Here is a 16,097-nt window from a genome sequence, read left to right as displayed (position 1 = left end):
AGCTGATTAGCTGAGACAAGCAGGGAGTACATCATTTAATTCCCGCCGAAAGCAATTCAGCCATTCCCGCTTTCTATTGTGTAATACAGCGACATCAAGTTGTTGTACTGTCAGTCTCGGATCAGTCTTTATCTGTTTAAAAGGCTTGCGATCTCAGTGCTGCTTCATTCAGTGTGTGTTTAAAAAAGTGCGACGTGCTAGCTGCCGTGGCTGGGTGGTTAAATCTTTGGATTAGGAATGTAATCGAATTGCTTCTGAGTAAGTTCGAGCCCTGTTCACAATGAATCAGTAGCTGTAGGCATTCGCACGTAATCGGCTCTGTTTGGAGGTCATTTGAGGTGTAATTGTTTTGAATTATTTTGCAGCAACTTTTCGGCCACCTGTTCCGTCACGCTCACCCAATCATCCACTCGTGCGTGTCCAGAGGATTGGGACATTTCTATAATCCAGCAAAGAATGACTAAAAATATGGTTAAAAAAGGGTAGATTATGAATGTTAACTTGAACGGAATATAAAAACAGATAGTAAGAGTTTCGACAGGTATGTAAAAAGGAAAAGAGTGGCTAAAGTAAATGTTAGTCTCGTGGAGGATGAGACTGGGGCATTAATAATCGAGAACAGGGAAATGGCAGAGACTTTGGACAAATATTTTGTTTCAGTATTCACGGTAGAAGTCAGTAAAAACATTCAAATAGTGGATAATCCAAGGGCTATATGGAGGGAGGAAATTAATACTATCATTATCACTAATGAAGTAGTATGAGGTAAAATAATGGGACTAAAGGCGGACAAGTCCCTGGACCTGATGGCTTATATCCAATGGATGCATTGGTTGTATCCACAGGATATAAGCCATCAGGTCCAGCGGTCCTATGGAGGAGTTGCTTCCACTCCCAAAGTGAATTCTTTGATGGCTGAGCAGTCCGATACGAGAGCCACAGACCATTTCACAGGTGGGACAGACATTCGTCAGGGGAAGGGGTCGGTTGGGCTGGTTTGCCGCATGCTCCTTCTGCTGCGTGCGCCTTGGCTCTTCATGCTCCTTGCATCGAGCCTCAAAGAGCTCAACGCCCTCCCAGATGGATTTTCTCCACCTCGGGCGATCTGCGGCCAGGGTCTCACAGGTGTCAGTGGTGATGTCGCACTTTCCCAGCGAGGCTTTGAGGGTGTCCTTATAACGTTTACACTGTCCTCCTTTGGCTCGTCTACCATGAAGGAGTTCCGCATAAAGCATTGCTTATAGAGTCTCACATCTGGCAAGCGTACTATGTGGCCTGCCCAGCGAAGCTGATCGAGTGTGGTCAGTGCTTCAATACTGGGGTTGTTACCCTGGTCGAGGACACTGATGTTGATGCGTCTGTCCTCCCAGGAGATTTGCAGGATCTTGCGGAGACATCGTTGGTGATATATCTCCAGCGACCTGAGGTGCCTTCTGCACATCGTCCATGCCTCAGACCCATACAGAAGAGCGGGTACTACTACAGCCCTGCAGACCATGAGTTAGGTGGTAGATTTGAGGGCCTGGTCTGCAAACAGTCTTTTCCGCAGGCGGCTGAAGGCTGCACTGGAGCACTGGAGGAGATGCTGAATCTCCACATAAATTTCTGCCTTTGTTGACAAGAGGCACCCCCTCATTTCCAATGGAATTCTTCCAGTCACACAGCCTTCGTTCAATCAAAAAATATCAAGATTATGAATCAATTATTTATTTATTTAAAACAAATCAAATTCATTTTTTTTTAAATAAAAATTAAATGTATTTATTTTCTTAAGTTGTTTAATATACATATATTTTTAAATTGGCTTTCAGTGGACTGGTTTTACGTACCTTCCTCTTTCCTGTCTGTCGATCACCTGTGGCTTCAACAACCGTTTCTGCCAAGCGTGGTCCTGAGCCCCACTGCACAATTGCCTTCAGGGATGATAGAAATCTCACTTTATTCTTTTAAAAGGGAACTGCGGTCAGTCAACGGTCATTCTGCATCTGGGTAAAAGGGATGTCCTTGTAGTCCCCGATCATTCTGTATCTGTTTAAAAGGGTTGGTTGTCAGTTCCGGTTCATAATCTTTCCCTTTAAAACGGATTTTCTAATAAACCCGGGTCATCCTGTATAGTTTGAGAAGGAGTATGATTTCAGCTGCAATGACCGAATTGTTAAACTGTTGTGTTCCAATTTGCATCGGGGTTGCCTGCGCCGGGTTTGCACCCAGATCGCCGTGCATCTGTTCATTTACTCGAAATATGCTCATCTTTTCCGAAATCCACTCCTTGATTTTGCTCGCAATATACACAACAACACATTGGATGATGGTGGCAGCGGCCGCGTGGTCTAATGGAAACGGCGTCTGACTTCGATTATAACCGCGAACTTATCAAAACATTGCAGATTCGTATCTTGCCGCGGTCAATTAACTCGCTGCCTGAAATGTTATATTTGTTGCGATTCTGCCGAAAAAACAACCATCTCTTCGAGTCACTCACCTGAAGTAAAGGAAGGCTGTTTGCTTTAAGAATCTAATGGCACGTGTTCATCATTGTCGATCTGCATGCACCGGCAGAGCAAGCTGTGATGTGGACTTTCTTGCACATTATTTCTGTTGGGTTACAAAAAGCAGGAGATTAAAGGCTGACGCTTGGCTGAATAAAAGACGAGGTGGCCGAGAAATTAAGGCGATGGACTACTAATCAATTTTGTTCTGCACGCAAGAGTTCGAATCCCATCCTCGTCGTATTTGTGTTCAGCTTTGACTCCCCTGGTCACTTTGTCAATCACATTAACCTCATCGCTGAATTTCCCTTTCACTGACAAGGATGCTGCACTTTGCTCATGTCATGTCTCAAATTAATAATATATTCGTCAAATGGATAACATTTGTCGGACTGCGGAGAGGGAGACCAATTAGATCGGTCTCTGAGTGACAGCACAAGCACGATGGACCGAACATCTTTTCTCACGACCGTCAGTATCTGAGAGCTGCACTCTTCACTGTCGGCGGCTCGTTGGTCTCGGGGTATGATTCCCGCTTAGGAATGATCACATTTGAAATGCGAGAGGTCTCGGGCCAAATCCTGAACGAGCGCCGCCATTTTTTATTCAAAATTCCGCACCTCACAGCCGCTTGACATGTGAGAAAGCAGATATATTTCACATTAAAACGTGTGATTTTGCGGCGATTGTTCGCACAGCGTCCAAATCCCAGAGCAAAGTGAAACTCACACAACTGAGTAAAGTTAAAATATCTCAGAGGTACTCGGCTCTGTGACTCGTTGGATAACCGAAAGCCTAGTTTGGTTCCGGCCGATACTTGATCAGTATATCTTCCTGTCTGTACGCATAACTTCACCTCAATTGGGATAAGCATACATTCAGCGTCAATCTCCACCTCTGCCCTGAATATGAGTGCGTCCTGTTTCTCTGGAGCTGAAAAGATGAGAGAAGCTGCCTTTTGAATTCGGCCCTTGGCTGCCGAATTCAAAGCGGACAGGAAATCAATCCGGGCTGGCAAAGCTGCCTGGTCTGATTAAAAGGCGATGACATTCTATATTGTAGGCATGTTCTCGTCTTCTGGCCTCAACATTAGGTTCAACGTATCGGATGATAAGCACCGCTCCCATTGTCTGGTAATGGTTCTGCTATTCCCACTAACACCTCCTCTGGACCATCCTTTGTTACGTTATTGCCCGATTACCACCCACTTTGCCTTTCTCCATTGTGCCATGTATTATTTATATCACCCCTGCGTTCCGCTGTATCACAGACGTTCCCATTTGATATTTCTCCCTGCGTATTTTTTCCAGGCGCTATTTTTGTTGAAAACATCTGTAATCTTTAACTTTTTCCTGAAATATCGGAATGATTATCCGACAGAACGTGAAATCGGATTCTTCCTCCACAAAATCTGCACGACCTGCCGAGTTTTACATATTTATCTGTTTTTATTCATTATATTTCTGTGTCCCTTTTAAGGGGATTTGCTGTCTGTCCGAGATCATTCTCTGTCTCTTTAAAATGGTGCGCTATCAGACCCTCATCATTCTGTGTCTGTTTCAAAGGGATGTGCTGTCTGTCCCAGATTTCCAATTTCCAATTTCAAAACTGCCTTTGGAGGTTAACGAATTTTAGTTTGCTTGTGTTTTTGTGTAAACTAGAGAGTGTGCAAACGTGCTGTGCGATCTTACTGTCATTTGAGAAAAATGCATTACATGCAACTTGAAACCGTACCGATTTGATTGATCACTCCTTCGTGGACTCTCTGACGGTTGAAGAATCTGCTGTGGGATTTTGCTATTCCACATCTGAAAGAAGGGAAAATACACAAGTTAGAAATATAGCGATTTTAGGCAGGGCTTGCGTGTGGGCTGTGTGACATGACGACATCCTCCATCCTTATTTGCAAATTCAAATCAAATCAAACCAATACAAGACATGACTGACTGACTGAATTTATTTATAGATGTATATATATATATATGTGTATATTTATATATAATCCCAAATTTTTAACTTGCAAAATAAATATGCTTTTTCTGTTCTGCCTGCGCTGCGCTCTCTTACATTTGACCTCTTTCACAGCACAAGCAGCTGCTGTCAGATCCAGCGGAAAGACACACTCGACTTTAAAAGATCGCCCTTGTAGCCCACGTCTTCCCTCATGGCTTGTCTTCCACCATGGGCTTACTGTGTTTGGGGAGTTATTGACTGCGCCTCTCATTTCCCAATGGAATTCCTATAGTTACACAGCCTTCGTTCAATAAAAAAATACATAGATTATGAATCAATTATTTAATTCATTAAAACAACTCAAATTCAATTTTTTTTAAATACAATTTAAATGCATTTATTTTCTTAAAATGTTAAATATTTATATATTTCAGACTGGGCTGGTTTGACGTCCATCCCTCCCTCCTTCCTGCCTGTCTATCACCTGTGGCTTCAAGAACAGTCTCTGCGCCGCGTGGTCCTGAGCCCCACTGCACAATTGCCTTCAGGGATGAGCGAAATCTCACTTTATTCTTTTAAACGTGAACTGCTGTCAGTCAAGGGTCATTCTGCATCTGGGTAAAAGGGATGTCCTTGCAATCCCGGATCATTCTGTGTCTGTTTCAATGGGCTGGTTGTCAGTTCCGGTTCATAATCTTTCCCTTTAAAACGGATGTTCTCATAAACCCGGCTCATCTTGTATTGTTTGAGAAGGAGTATGATTTCAGCTGCAATGACCGAATTCTTAAACTATAGTGTTCCAATTTACATTGGGGTTGCCTGCGCCGGTGCGCACCCAGATAGCAGTGCATCTGTTCATTCACTCGAAATGTGCTCATCTTTTCCGAAATCCACTCCTTGATATTGCAGTTGCCCCGAATTTGCTCGCGATATACACAACAACACAATGATTAGTGCTGGCAGCGGCCGCGTGGCCTAATGGATAAGGCATCTGACTTCGATTACAACCGCAAAGTTATCAGAAGATTGCAAGTTCGAGTCCTGCCGCGGTCAACTTAGCTCGCTACGTGAAATTTTATATTGTGATTCTGCCGAGAAACCAACCATCTCTTCCAGTCACTCACCTGAAGTGAAGGAAGGCTGTTTGCTCAAAGAATCTCATTGCAAGTTTTCATCATTGTCGATATGCATGCACGGGCAGAGCAAGCTGTGAAGTGGACTTTTTTGCACCTTATTTCTGTTTGGATACAAAAAGCAGGAGATTGAATGGCTGACGATGTCTGATAGCAGAGACGAGGTGGCCGAGAGGTTAAGGCGATGGACTGCTCATCCATTGTGCTCTGCACACATGGCTTCGAATCCCATTCTCGTCGTCGTTGACTTACAGCTTGACCACTTTTTGACATTCACATTTCACCACATCGCCAAATTCCCCTTTTACTTACAGGGATGCAGTACTTTCCTCATGTAATGTCTCAAATTAATAATATATTCGTCAAAAGGAGAACAGTTGCAGTACAATGGCGAGGGGCACTAATTAGATAGGTATCTGAGAGACAGCACATGCACGATGGGCCATAATATCATTTCTCACCACCGTCACAATCTGAGAGCTGCGCTTTTCACTGTCGGCGGCTCGTTGGTCCATGGTTATGATTCTCCCTTCGGATTGATCACATTTGAAATGCGAGAGGTCACGGGCCAAATCCCGGACGAGCCCCGCCATGTTTTACTCAAAGTTCCGCTTCTAACAGTTGCTCGACATGTGAGAAAACAGACGTATTTCACGTTAAAACGTGTGATTTTACGCCGATGTTCCCTTAGCATCCAAATCGCAGAGCAAAGTGAAACCCGCCAAACTGAGTAAAGTTAAAATATCTCAGAGGTACTCGGCTCTGTGACTCGTTGGATAACCTAAAGCCTTGTTTGGTTCCGGCCGATACTTGATCAGTATATCTTCCTGTCTGTACGGATAAGTTCACCTCAATTGGGATAAGCATATATTCAGCGTCAATCTCCACCTCTGCCCTGAATATGTGTGCGTCCTGTTTCTCCAGAGCTGAAAAGATGAGAGAAGCTGCTTTTTGAATTCGTCCCTTGGCTGCCGAATTCAAAGCATACAGGAAATCAATCCGGGCTGGTAAAGCTGCCTGGTCTGATTAAAAGGCGGTTGCACCCTGTATTGTAAGCATGTTCTCGTCTTCTGGCCTCAACATTAGTTTCAACGTATCGGATGATAAGCACCGCTCCCATTGTCTGGTAATGGTTCTGCTATTCCCACTAACACCTCCTCTGGACCATCCTTTGTTACGTTATTGCCCGATTACCACCCACTTTGCCTTTCTCCATTGTGCCATGTATTATTTCATCACTCCTTCGTTCCGCTGTATCACAAATGTTCCCATTTGACATTTCTCGCTGCGTATTTTTTCCAGGCGCTATTTTTGTTGAAAACATATGTAATCTTTAACTTTTTCCTGAAATATCGGAATTATTATCCGACAGAACGTGAAACCGGATTCTTCCTCCACAAAATCTGCACGACCTGCCGAGTTTTACATATTTATCTGTTTTTATTCATTCTATTTCCGTGTCCCTTTTAAGGGGATTTGCTGTCTGTCTGAGATCATTCTCTGTCTCTGTAAAATGGTGTGCTATCAGACCCTCATCATTCTGTGTCTGTTTCAAAGGGATGTGCTGTCTGTCCCGGATTTCCAATTTGAAATTTCAAAACCTGCCTTTGGAGGTTAAGGAATATTAGTTTGTTTGTGTGTTTCAGACTGGGCTGGTTTTACGTCCCTCCCTCCCTCCTTGTCTATCACCTGTGGCTTCAATAACAGTCTCTGCGCCGCGTGGTCCTGAGCCCCACTGCACAATTGCCTTCAGGGATGATCGAAATCTCACTTTATTCTTTTAAAAGGGAACTGCTGTCAGTCAAGGGTGATTCTGCATCTGGGTAAAAGGGATGTCCGTGCAATCCCGGATCATTCTGTGTCTGTTTAAAAGGGCTGGTTGTCAGTTCCTTTTCATAATCTTTCCCTTTAAAACGGATTTTCTCAGAAACCCGGGTCATCCTGTATTGTTTGAGAAGGAGTATGATTTCAGCTGCAATGACCGAATTGTTAAACTATAGTGTTCCAATTTACATTGGGGTTGCCTGCGCCGGTGCGCACCCAGATCGCAGTGCATCTGTTCATTCACTCGAAATATGCTCATCTTTTCCTAAATCCACTCCTTGATATTGCAGTTGCCCCGAATTTGCTCGCAATATATACAACAACACAATGAATGGTGCTGGCAGCGGCCGCGTGGCCTAATGGATAAGGCCTCTGACTTCGATTACAACCGCAAAGTTATCAGAAGATTGCAGGTGCGAGTCCTGCCGCGGTCAACTTAGCTCGCTACGTGAAATGTTATATTGTGATTCTGCCGAGAAACCAACCATCTCTTCCAGTCACTCACCTGAAGTGAAGGAAGGCTGTTTGCTCAAAGAATCTCATTGCAAGTTTTCATCATTGTCGATATGCATGCACGGGCAGAGCAAGCTGTGAAGTGGACTTTTTTGCACCTTATTTCTGTTTGGATACAAAAAGCAGGAGATTGAATGGCTGACGATGTCTGATAGCAGAGACGAGGTGGCCGAGAGGTTAAGGCGATGGACTGCTCATCCATTGTGCTCTGCATACATGGCTTCGAATCCCATTCTCGTCGTCGTTGACTTGCAGCTTAACCACTTTTTGACATTCACATTTCACCTCATCGCCAAATTCCCCTTTTACTTACAGGGATGCAGTACTTTCCTCATGTAATGTCTCAAATTAATAATATATTCGTCAAAAGGAGAACAGTTGCAGTACAATGGCGAGGGGCACTAATTAGATAGGTATCTGAGAGACAGCACATGCACGATTTGCCATAATATCATTTCTCACCACGGTCAGAATCTGAGAGCTGCGCTTTTCACTGTCGGCGGCTCGTTGGTCCATGGTTATGATTCTCCCTTCGGATTGATCACATTTGAAATGCGAGAGGTCACGGGCCAAATCCCGGACGAGCCCCGCCATGTTTTACTCAAAGTTCCGCTTCTAACAGCCGCTCGACATGTGAGAAAACAGACGTATTTCACGTTAAAACGTGTGATTTTACGCCGATGTTCCCTTAGCATCCAAATCCCAGAGTAAAGTGAAACCCGCCAAACTGAGTAAAGTTAAAATATCTCAGAGGTACTCGGCTCTGTGACTCGTTGGATAACCTAAAGCCTTGTTTGGTTCCGGCCGATACTTGATCAGTATATCTTCCTGTCTGTACGGATAAGTTCACCTCAATTGGGATAAGCATACATTCAGCGTCAATCTCCACCTCTGCCCTGAATATGTGTGCGTCCTGTTTCTCCAGAGCTGAAAAGATGAGAGAAGCTGCTTTTTGAATTCGTCCCTTGGCTGCCGAATTCAAGGCATACAGGAAATCAATCCGGGCTGGTAAAGCTGCCTGGTCTGATTAAAAGGCGGTGACACCCTGTACTGTAAGCATGTTCTCGTCTTCTGGCCTCAACATTAGTTTCAACGTATCGGATGATAAGCACCGCTCCCATTGTCTGGTAATGTTTCTGCTATTCCCACTAACACCTCCTCTGGACCATCCTTTGTTACGTTATTGCCCGATTACCACCCACTTTGCCTTTCTCCATTGTGCCATGTATTATTTCATCACTCCTTCGTTCCGCTGTATCACAAATGTTCCCATTTGTCATTTCTCGCTGCGTATTTTTTCCAGGCGCTATTTTTGTTGAAAACATATGTAATCTTTAACTTTTTCCTGAAATATCGGAATTATTATCCGACAGAACGTGAAACCGGATTCTTCCAACACAAAATCTGCACGACCTGCCGAGTTTTACATATTTATCTGTTTTTATTCATTCTATTTCCGTGTCCCTTTTAAGGGGATTTGCTGTCTGTCCGAGATCATTCTCTGTCTCTGTAAAATGGTGTGCTATCAGACCCTCATCATTCTGTGTCTGTTTCAAAGGGATGTGCTGTCTGTCCCGGATTTCCAATTTGAAATTTCAAAACCTGCCTTTGGAGGTTAAGGAATATTAGTTTGTTTGTGTGTTTCAGACTGGGCTGGTTTTACGTCCCTCCCTCCCTCCTTGTCTATCACCTGTGGCTTCAATAACAGTCTCTGCGCCGCGTGGTCCTGAGCCCCACTGCACAATTGCCTTCAGGGATGATCGAAATCTCACTTTATTCTTTTAAAAGGGAACTGCTGTCAGTCAAGGGTGATTCTGCATCTGGGTAAAAGGGATGTCCGTGCAATCCCGGATCATTCTGTGTCTGTTTAAAAGGGCTGGTTGTCAGTTCCTTTTCATAATCTTTCCCTTTAAAACGGATTTTCTCAGAAACCCGGGTCATCCTGTATTGTTTGAGAAGGAGTATGATTTCAGCTGCAATGACCGAATTGTTAAACTATAGTGTTCCAATTTACATTGGGGTTGCCTGCGCCGGTGCGCACCCAGATCGCAGTGCATCTGTTCATTCACTCGAAATATGCTCATCTTTTCCTAAATCCACTCCTTGATATTGCAGTTGCCCCGAATTTGCTCGCAATATATACAACAACACAATGAATGGTGCTGGCAGCGGCCGCGTGGCCTAATGGATAAGGCCTCTGACTTCGATTACAACCGCAAAGTTATCAGAAGATTGCAGGTGCGAGTCCTGCCGCGGTCAACTTAGCTCGCTACGTGAAATGTTATATTGTGATTCTGCCGAGAAACCAACCATCTCTTCCAGTCACTCACCTGAAGTGAAGGAAGGCTGTTTGCTCAAAGAATCTCATTGCAAGTTTTCATCATTGTCGATATGCATGCACGGGCAGAGCAAGCTGTGAAGTGGACTTTTTTTGCACCTTATTTCTGTTTGGATACAAAAAGCAGGAGATTGAATGGCTGACGATGTCTGATAGCAGAGACGAGGTGGCCGAGAGGTTAAGGCGATGGACTGCTCATCCATTGTGCTCTGCATACATGGCTTCGAATCCCATTCTCGTCGTCGTTGACTTGCAGCTTAACCACTTTTTGACATTCACATTTCACCACATCGCCAAATTCCCTTTTTACTTTCAGGGATGCAGTACTTTCCTCATGTAATGTCTCAAATTAATAATATATTCGTCAAAAGGAGAACAGTTGCAGTACAATGGCGAGGGGCACTAATTAGATAGGTATCTGAGAGACAGCACATGCACGATTTGCCATAATATCATTTCTCACCACGGTCAGAATCTGAGAGCTGCGCTTTTCACTGTCGGCGGCTCGTTGGTCCATGGTTATGATTCTCGCTTCGGATTGATCACATTTGAAATGCGAGAGGTCACGGGCCAAATCCCGGACGAGCCCCGCCATGTTTTACTCAAAGTTCCGCTTCTAACAGCCGCACGACATGTGAGAAAACAGACGTATTTCACGTTAAAACGTGTGATTTTACGCCGATGTTCCCTTAGCATCCAAATCGCAGAGCAAAGTGAAACCCGCCAAACTGAGTAAAGTTAAAATATCTCAGAGGTACTCGGCTCTGTGACTCGTTGGATAACCTAAAGCCTTGTTTGGTTCCGGCCGATACTTGATCAGTATATCTTCCTGTCTGTACGGATAAGTTCACCTCAATTGGGATAAGCATACATTCAGCGTCAATCTCCACCTCTGCCCTGAATATGTGTGCGTCCTGTTTCTCCAGAGCTGAAAAGATGAGAGAAGCTGCTTTTTGAATTCGTCCCTTGGCTGCCGAATTCAAAGCATACAGGAAATCAATCCGGGCTGGTAAAGCTGCCTGGTCTGATTAAAAGGCGGTGACACCCTGTATTGTAAGCATGTTCTCGTCTTCTGGCCTCAACATTAGGTTCAACGTATCGGATGATAAGCACCGCTCCCATTGTCTGGTAATCGTTCTGCTATTCCCACTAACACCTCCTCTGGACCATCCTTTGTTACGTTATTGCCCGATTACCACCCACTTTGCCTTTCTCCATTGTGCCATGTATTATTTCATCACTCCTTCGTTCCGCTGTATCACAAATGTTCCCATTTGTCATTTCTCGCTGCGTATTTTTTCCAGGCGCTATTTTTGTTGAAAACATATGTAATCTTTAACTTTTTCCTGAAATATCGGAATTATTATCCGACAGAACGTGAAACCGGATTCTTCCTCCACAAAATCTGCACGACCTGCCGAGTTTTACATATTTATCTGTTTTTATTCATTCTATTTCCGTGTCCCTTTTAAGGGGATTTGCTGTCTGTCCGAGATCATTCTCTGTCTCTGTAAAATGGTGTGCTATCAGACCCTCATCATTCTGTGTCTGTTTCAAAGGGATGTGCTGTCTGTCCCGGATTTCCAATTTGAAATTTCAAAACCTGCCTTTGGAGGTTAAGGAATATTAGTTTGTTTGTGTGTTTCAGACTGGGCTGGTTTTACGTCCCTCCCTCCCTCCTTGTCTATCACCTGTGGCTTCAATAACAGTCTCTGCGCCGCGTGGTCCTGAGCCCCACTGCACAATTGCCTTCAGGGATGATCGAAATCTCACTTTATTCTTTTAATAGGGAACTGCTGTCAGTCAAGGGTGATTCTGCATCTGGGTAAAAGGGATGTCCGTGCAATCCCGGATCATTCTGTGTCTGTTTAAAAGGGCTGGTTGTCAGTTCCTTTTCATAATCTTTCCCTTTAAAACGGATTTTCTCAGAAACCCGGGTCATCCTGTATTGTTTGAGAAGGAGTATGATTTCAGCTGCAATGACCGAATTGTTAAACTATAGTGTTCCAATTTACATTGGGGTTGCCTGCGCCGGTGCGCACCCAGATCGCAGTTCATCTGTTCATTCACTCGAAATATGCTCATCTTTTCCTAAATCCACTCCTTGATATTGCAGTTGCCCCGAATTTGCTCGCAATATATACAACAACACAATGAATGGTGCTGGCAGCGGCCGCGTGGCCTAATGGATAAGGCCTCTGACTTCGATTACAACCGCAAAGTTATCAGAAGATTGCAGGTGCGAGTCCTGCCGCGGTCAACTTAGCTCGCTACGTGAAATGTTATATTGTGATTCTGCCGAGAAACCAACCATCTCTTCCAGTCACTCACCTGAAGTGAAGGAAGGCTGTTTGCTCAAAGAATCTCATTGCAGGTTTTCATCATTGTCGATATGCATGCACGGGCAGAGCAAGCTGTGAAGTGGACTTTTTTGCACCTTATTTCTGTTTGGATACAAAAAGCAGGAGATTGAATGGCTGACGATGTCTTATAGCAGAGACGAGGTGGCTGAGAGGTTAAGGCGATGGACTGCTAATCCATTGTGCTCTGCACGCATGGGTTCGAGTCCCATTCTCGTCGTCGTTGGCTTGCAGCTTAACCATTTTTTGACATTCACATTTAACCTCATCGCCAAATTCCCCTTTTACTTACAGGGATGCTGTACTTTCCTCATGTCACGTCTCAAATTAATAATATATTCGTCAAAAGGAGAACAGTTGCAGTACAATGCCGAGGGGCACTAATTAGATAGGTATCTGAGAGACAGCACATGAACGATGGGCCATAATATCATTTCTCACCACCGTCAGAATCTGAGAGCTGCGCTTTTCACTGTCGGCGGCTCGTTGGTCCACGGTTATGATTCTCCCTTCGGATTGATCACATTTGAAATGCGAGAGGTCACGGGCCAAATCCCGGACGAACCCCGCCATGTTTTACTCAAAGTTCCGCTTCTAACAGCCGCTCGACATGTGAGAAAACAGACGTATTTCACGTTAAAACGTGTGATTTTACGCCGATGTTCCCTTAGCATCCAAATCCCAGAGCAAAGTGAATCCCGCCAAACTGAGTAAAGTTAAAATATCTCAGAGGTACTCGGCTCTGTGACTCGTTGGATAACCTAAAGCCTTGTTTGGTTCCGGCCGATACTTGATCAGTATATCTTCCTGTCTGTACGGATAAGTTCACCTCAATTGGGATAAGCATACATTCAGCGTCAATCTCCACCTCTGCCCTGAACATGTGTGCGTCCTGTGTCTCTAGAGCTGAAAAGATGAGAGAAGCTGCTTTTTGAATTCGTCCCTTTGCTGCCGAATTCAAAGCATACAGGAAATCAATCCGGGCTGGCAAAGCTGCCTGGTCTGATTAAAAGGCGGTGATCCCCTATATTGTAGGCATGTTCTCGTCTTCTGGCCTCAACATTAGGTTCAACATATCGGATGATAAGCACCGCTCCCATTGTCTGGTAATGGTTCTGCTATTCCCACTAACACTTCCTCTGGACCATCCTTTGTTACGTTATTGCCCGATTACCACCCACTTTGCCTTTCTCCATTGTGCCATGTATTATTTCATCACTCCTTCGTTCCGCTGTATCACAAATGTTCCCATTTGACATTTCTCGCTGCGTATTTTTTCCAGGCGCTATTTTTGTTGAAAACATATGTAATCTTTAACTTTTTCCTGAAATATCGGAATTATTATCCGACAGAACGTGAAACCGGATTCTTCCTCCACAAAATCTGCACGACCTGCCGAGTTTTACATATTTATCTGTTTTTATTCATTCTATTTCCGTGTCCCTTTTAAGGGGATTTGCTGTCTGTCCGAGAACATTCTCTGTCTCTGTAAAATGGTGTGCTATCAGACCCTCATCATTCTGTGTCTGTTTCAAAGGGATGTGCTGTCTGTCCCGGATTTCCAATTTGAAAATTCAAAACCTGCCTTTGGAGGTTAAGGAATATTAGTTTGTTTGTGTGTTTCAGACTGGGCTGGTTTTACGTCCCTCCCTCCCTCCTTGTCTATCACCTGTGGCTTCAATAACAGTCTCTGCGCCGCGTGGTCCTGAGCCCCACTACACAATTGCCTTCAGGGATGATTGAAATCTCACTTTATTCTTTTAAAAGGGAACTGCTGTCAGTCAAGGGTCATTCTGCATCTGGGTAAAAGGGATGTCCGTGCAATCCCGGATCATTCTGTGTCTGTTTAAAAGGGCTGGTTGTCAGTTCCTTTTCATAATCTTTCCCTTTAAAACGGATTTTCTCAGAAACCCGGGTCATCCTGTATTGTGTGAGAAGGAGTATGATTTCAGCTGCAATGACCGAATTGTTAAACTATAGTGTTCCAATTTACATTGGGTTTGCCTGCGCCGGTGCGCACCCAGATCGCAGTGCATCTGTTCATTCACTCGAAATATGCTCATCTTTTCCTAAATCCACTCCTTGATATTGCAGTTGCCCCGAATTTGCTCGCAATATATACAACAACACAATGAATGGTGCTGGCAGTGGCCGCGTGGCCTAATGGATAAGGCGTCTGACTTCGATTACAACCGCAAAGTTATCAGAAGATTGCAGGTTCGAGTCCTGCCGCGGTCAACGTAGCTCGCTGCGTGAAATTTTATATTCTTTCTTGTGATTCTGCCGAGAAACCAACCATCTCTTCCAGTCACTCACCTGAAGTGAAGGAAGGCTGTTTGCTCAAAGAATCTCATTGCAAGTTTTCATCGTTGTCGATATGCATGCACGGGCAGAGCAAGCTGTGAAGTGGACTTTTTTGCACCTTATTTCTGTTTGGATACAAAAAGCAGGAGATTGAATGGCTGACGATGCCTTATAGCAGAGACGAGGTGGCTGAGAGGTTAAGGCGATGGACTGCTAATCCATTGTGCTCTGCACGCATGGGTTCGAATCCCATTCTCGTCGTCGTTGGCTTGCAGCTTAACCACTTTTTGACATTCACATTTAACCTCATCGCCAAATTCCCCTTTTACTTACAGGGATGCTGTACTTTCCTCATGTCATGTCTCAAATTAATAATATATTCGTCAAAAGGAGAACAGTTGCAGTACAATGGCGAGGGGCACTAATTAGATAGGTATCTGAGAGACAGCACATGCACGATGGGCCATAATATCATTTCTCACCACCGTCAGAATCTGAGAGCTGCGCTTTTCACTGTCGGCGGCTCGTTGGTCCACGGTTATGATTCTCCCTTCGGATTGATCACATTTGAAATGCGAGAGGTCACGGGCCAAATCCCGGACGAACCCCGCCATGTTTTACTCAAAGTTCCGCTTCCAACAGCCGCTCGACATGTGAGAAAACAGACGTATTTCACGTTAAAACGTGTGATTTTACGCCGATGTTCCCTTAGCATCCAAATCCCAGAGCAAAGTGAATCCCGCCAAACTGAGTAAAGTTAAAATATCTCAGAGGTACTCGGCTCTGTGACTCGTTGGATAACCTAAAGCCTTGTTTGGTTCCGGCCGATACTTGATCAGTATATCTTCCTGTCTGTACGGATAAATTCACCTCAATTGGGATAAGCATACATTCAGCGTCAATCTCCACCTCTGCCCTGAACATGTGTGCGTCCTGTGTCTCTAGAGCTGAAAAGATGAGAGAAGCTGCTTTTTGAATTCGTCCCTTGGCTGCCGAATTCAAAGCATACAGGAAATCAATCCGGGCTGGCAAAGCTGCCTGGTCTGATTAAAAGGCGGTGATACCCTATATTGTAGGCATGTTCTCGTCTTCTAGCCTCAACATTAGGTTCAACGTATCGGATGATAAGCACCGCTCCCATTGTCTGGTAATGGTTCTGCTATTCCCACTAACACTTCCTCTG

General features: G+C 44.5%; 7 non-coding genes across 7 annotated transcripts; all 7 read left to right on the top strand.

Moving 5' to 3' along the window:
• Positions 1–5,406: 5,406 nt before the first annotated feature.
• trnar-ucg (transfer RNA arginine (anticodon UCG)) lies at positions 5,407–5,495 on the top strand. Its single transcript is given in 2 exon segments — positions 5,407–5,443; positions 5,460–5,495. It is a non-coding gene; the product is annotated as a tRNA-Arg (tRNA).
• Positions 5,496–5,733: 238 nt separating this feature from the next.
• On the top strand, positions 5,734–5,815 carry trnas-gcu (transfer RNA serine (anticodon GCU)). Its single transcript has one exon. It is a non-coding gene; the product is annotated as a tRNA-Ser (tRNA).
• A 2,256-nt stretch (positions 5,816–8,071) lies between these two features.
• trnas-gcu (transfer RNA serine (anticodon GCU)) lies at positions 8,072–8,153 on the top strand. Its single transcript has one exon. It is a non-coding gene; the product is annotated as a tRNA-Ser (tRNA).
• Positions 8,154–10,410: 2,257 nt separating this feature from the next.
• Positions 10,411–10,492, top strand: trnas-gcu (transfer RNA serine (anticodon GCU)). Its single transcript has one exon. It is a non-coding gene; the product is annotated as a tRNA-Ser (tRNA).
• Positions 10,493–12,748: 2,256 nt separating this feature from the next.
• On the top strand, positions 12,749–12,830 carry trnas-gcu (transfer RNA serine (anticodon GCU)). The gene has a single exon. It is a non-coding gene; the product is annotated as a tRNA-Ser (tRNA).
• Positions 12,831–14,759: 1,929 nt separating this feature from the next.
• Positions 14,760–14,848, top strand: trnar-ucg (transfer RNA arginine (anticodon UCG)). The gene is given in 2 exon segments: positions 14,760–14,796; positions 14,813–14,848. It is a non-coding gene; the product is annotated as a tRNA-Arg (tRNA).
• A 245-nt stretch (positions 14,849–15,093) lies between these two features.
• Positions 15,094–15,175, top strand: trnas-gcu (transfer RNA serine (anticodon GCU)). Its single transcript has one exon. It is a non-coding gene; the product is annotated as a tRNA-Ser (tRNA).
• Positions 15,176–16,097: the final 922 nt, after the last annotated feature.

Source organism: Pristiophorus japonicus, unplaced genomic scaffold (genome assembly GCF_044704955.1).
Source record: "Pristiophorus japonicus isolate sPriJap1 unplaced genomic scaffold, sPriJap1.hap1 HAP1_SCAFFOLD_210, whole genome shotgun sequence".
Classification (NCBI taxonomy): domain Eukaryota; kingdom Metazoa; phylum Chordata; class Chondrichthyes; family Pristiophoridae; genus Pristiophorus; species Pristiophorus japonicus.
Note: the sequence above shows the minus strand (reverse complement) of the source record. Positions and strands in the feature narration are given on the sequence as shown.